Source organism: Archocentrus centrarchus, chromosome 22 (assembly GCF_007364275.1).
Source record: "Archocentrus centrarchus isolate MPI-CPG fArcCen1 chromosome 22, fArcCen1, whole genome shotgun sequence".
NCBI lineage: Eukaryota > Metazoa > Chordata > Actinopteri > Cichliformes > Cichlidae > Archocentrus > Archocentrus centrarchus.
Genome location: NC_044367.1, coordinates 10,896,210 through 10,900,919, shown reverse-complemented (window position 1 = coordinate 10,900,919; position 4,710 = coordinate 10,896,210).

Below are 4,710 nucleotides of genomic sequence, written 5' to 3'. Positions count from 1 at the left end.
AGTGTTGTGTATGTTTATGCATTACTTAAATACAGTACATGCTTTTCATTGTCTCACTAGAAAGCAGGCAGGTTAACTCTTTCAGAGTATCATGAGTTGAGATTTCCAGTGATGGTTCATCTCTCTAACAAGAATCTTCTTTTCCTCCTCGAGTCTCTTTACTGCCATGATGGTACTGAATGTGCTTCTTTGTTCTAAGACTGGCAGTCTGAACTGCATTTATAACAATAAGTCATATACTACAGATCAATTCACAAAGAACCTCTGAATTCATAAGTGGTTTTAGTTCGACATCTGAAGCATTATGGTTCATTCTCTGTTAGATAAGTTGGAAGTAGTCAACATACTGGTGTAAATACCATTGTGTGGTCGCTGCCACAGCCAAGCTGTGTCGCCAGACGGGATTTCTTCCAAACAGAGTTTCTGTGTCTGGAACCATTCTGTTGGATTTTTCCACAGCAGAAGTCAAGATGCCTTTCTCCTCTCTGATCTTGTGGCAAATCTTGGCACATGCTTTGTTTCCATCAGTTTCTTTATATAGACATTGGGATTGCCTCTTGATACTCACTACCAGCACTTCAATTCTGCTCACTAAGGCATCAGCATCACTTGTGCTTGTTGTTGCTGCTTAGAAAAAATAAGAGAGTTGCACTTAACTTAAAGTAACTGTGGAATTTCATCTATTTTTCAAATTTTTTTGTGCTCCCCTTCTGCCCATTCTCTTGCATCACTGACCCAGTCATCCAGTTGTTTGTGGTCTACATTGCCAGTTGGAGATATTAAAGAAAAACAGTAACATGTTTAAACTACAGCTCCAAATATTTAGAACACAGAGAAGTAAACATCTAGGAGTAAGTATTTGGCCTTCTCAACTACAGTCCTTGAGAGAAAAAACATTGCATTGTGCCACCTCCTCCCCTAGTGTCAAACCAGCCACATCCAACAGCCATCCACATCACTCCATTTCACCTCGATAAAAACGCACACACACACACGCACGCACGCACAGAGAAGGTGCTGGAGCTCTGGACAGCTATTTGTTACTCTTTCAAGATATGGCCAATACTTGCAGGTGACATCCATATAAAAAAAGGGATTTGCTGATTGGCCAACTTTTGTTGCAGGTACAAGAGATAAGCAAAAATTTTTCCCCCTATACACATTTAGACCACCAAGCAGCACTCCATGCCTGCACACTGCAAGCTCCAGTACAGGTTACTGTAATTCTGTATATTTAGTCTGTAATCTTATACGTCTGGTCGTGTTGCATATCTAGTCCACAAATCTTGCCACGTCTTCATCCTTTGCTATGAAGATGTCTTCAAAGATGGCCTGTTCCTCAGATCTGAATAAAAGAGAAGTACATAACAGTTATATGCAACACGCATGCCTAGCTGCTTTCTTGAAATGGTAATGTTTGCAGTTTCCATCCACTGACACTGCAAGCATATCTGGGGTGCATGCGTGACATGTGAAGGGATCTGCCTTTAAAATTTTATCTAAGTCATATCTCACAGCTTCCCACTCAAAAAAAAACTTTTCTGAAAGCTGTCTGCTGAGATCAGTTTTAAAATGAACATTATCAACAGCACAAAATATGCCATTAGTGGCTTTTGAATCCCCAATAAAACACCTCACTCTGTGATAGCTCTTGAAAGGTCTTTTAATTAAGGGTTAGAAATACAGCAGCAACCTTAGGGACACTCTCCACTGTCTCCAACAGAAACAAGAACTATGAATCAGAATTTTGAATAATTTATAGTGTCAGATGGATTAAGAACATGTCCATGAGCTGCTGGAAAATTCATCTATTCTGTTGCAACTGCATTCTGGCATTTAAAACAGAGACAGTAAAACATTTTTTAAAATACTCCACTTATTTTTATTTGTTCTTCATTAATAACCTGCATCACGTCCAAAAATTATAACTATATTGCTAATGTAATGTCACACAGCCATTTTTCACCCCAGAGCCCTGCCGAGTCTCCCTTTACTTTCTATGAACTGACAAATTTCGTCATGCTGCTTGAAAAATTTGCTGAGCGCTTTTCCTCAACTCACAGCCATCGCACCTGTGTGCAGAGGTGGGAGGTAAAGTACAAATGCTTCGTTACTGTACTTAAATAGATTTTTCAGGTATCTGTACTTAATTTGAGTATTTATTTTTCTGACTACTTTTTACTTTTTCTCCCTACGTTTTTACACAAATATCTGTACTTTCTACTCCTTACATTTTCATAACAGACTCATTACTTTTGGTTTAACATGTCTGAGATAAGTCTGCATTTCACTGCGCTGTCAAACATCAGCTCTAAAACTTTGTCACCAACTTTGCCCTTTGTCTGCTCCTGTGTTTTGGCCACATTAGCTTTCATAACTTCCGACAGCTTTTGATGCTTCTGAATGTCTTGTGACAACTCTTCCTCCTCCACTATGTCTTCCACACTCCCGCCAACCTTTGAAGCAAAATACATTTATGTGTTCTATTACTATACTCTGTTTAAGATAAAGATGTTATAAATACCATAATTAAGAAATAAAATGAAAACTAACATCAGGTGTCCTTAGTAAGGTTTTGCAACAACATGTGCTTCTAGTACAGCTTCAGTGTATCTTGGGAGTGATTGTACAATCAGTCTAACTGATCATCTGCAGAGGAATGGTTTATTTAAAGAGTTTCAGTCAGGTTTCATCACAGTACAGAAACCGCATTAGTGAAGGTTACAAATGATCTTCTCATGGCCTGGCAGTGGACTCATCTCTTTTCATTTCAGTGCATCTTATCTTGGAATAAGATGTTAGTCTGGCACTTTCTATCTGTTGCTCTCTGTTGTATTTAAGGGCAGCACGGTGGCGTAGTGGTTAGCACTGCTGCCTCACAGTTAGAATACCATCTGGAAGGCCTGGGTTCGATTCCACCTTGGCCCAGGCCTCTCCCTCTCTCAGTGTGGAGTTTGCATGTTCTCCCCGTGCTTGCGTGGGTTTCCTCCGGGTACTCCGGTTTCCTCCCACATTCCAAAGACATGCACTTACTGGGGTTAGGTTAATTGGCTAATCTAAATTGCCCATAGGTGTGAATGAGAGCATGAATGTGAGTGTGAAAGGTCGTTTGTCCCTCTGTGTTGGCCCTGCAACAGGCTGGCGACCTGTTCAGGGTGTACCCTGCCTCTCGCCCTATGACAGCTGGGATAGGCTCCAGCCCCCCCGCGACCCTTAACAGGATGTGCGGAAGCGAATGGATGGATGGAGTTTACTTTTAAATATTTGTCCTTTTATTCATTGAGTAAAAAATAATCCCTAACAGTATTAAAGGTACTGCACTGCAGTGGTTTGAATCATATTTATCTAATAGAGTTAGAGTAATAGCAGTTCCACAGGGTTCTGTGCTAGAACCAATTTTATTCACGCTATACATGTTTCCATTTGGCAGTATTATTAGAAAGCATTCCATACATTTTCACTGTTATGCAGATGATACCCAGCTTTATCTAGCCATGAAGCCAGATGACACACATCACTTAGTTAAACTGCAGGAATGTCTTAAAGAAATAAAGGCCTGGCTTCTCTTCATTGGCTCCCTGTTAAATCCAGAAATTTAAAATTCTTCTTCTCACATACAAGGTCTTGAATAATCAGGCCCTATCTTATCTTAAAGACCTCATAGTAGTGTATAACCCTAATAGAGCACTTCGTTCTCAGTCTGGTGGCTTACTTGTAGTTCCTAATACTTAAGAATAGAATGGGAGGCAGAGCCAGAACCAGCTCCTAATTTAGATTCAAGAGACAGACACCCTCTCTATTTTTAAGATTAGGCTTAAAACTTTCCTTTTTGATCAAGTTTATAGTTAGAGCTGGCTCTAACTATGTGACCCTGAACCATCCCATCCCTCAGTTATGCTGCAATAGGCCTAAACTGCTGGTGGGTTCTTTTAATTCACTTCTTTTTACTATTTTTTTAATTTTTACTATTTTTGTTTATTATTTTTTAAATTGTATTAAATATTTTTATTTTCAAAGATGTATTTTTCAAACAGGAAGTATAACGTTACCATTGATTCAGTAAGACAGCAGTTTTGTGCCCCTTTTTTGTTTGTTTGTTTTTACATTTGTAGAAGTTTAATTTGCAAAATTAATTTTAAGACATAGGTATTGGTCGCAAAAACATGCCTGCAGAAATGGCTTATGAGGTCATTTTTTTAAAGGAAGACAGGCTCCCAATTTTGGTGAGCCCATGAGCCAACTGTAGCCTCCTGTTAGAAAATTAGTTGTGCTAACCAAGATTTCCAGCAACAGTTGGTAATTTAGCACTCAACCCCATTTGTCCTAATGTGGTCGTTTCTGGCTACAAAAGCCATTATAACAGCAGCCCAAATGGTAACACTGAGGTCTCAAAATGAGGAGTCAAAAAACAAATGGGTGGCAGCCAGGTCCATCTTTTATATATGGTCTATAACAGGGGTCGGGAACCTATTGCTCGCGAGCCAGATGTGGCTCTTTTGATGGCTGCATCTGGCTCGCAGACAAATCTTTAATAAAAAAAAAATAATAACGTTAAAAAATATATAACATTTTCAAGTATTTCAATCCATTCATTTCCTACCGCTCATGTTCATGGTTGCGGGTGGCTGGAGCCAATCACAACTGTCCTCCGGGACCACACCAAATTTTTATTGGATAATGCCTAACGTACGCGGGTCGTTGTGAGGTCAG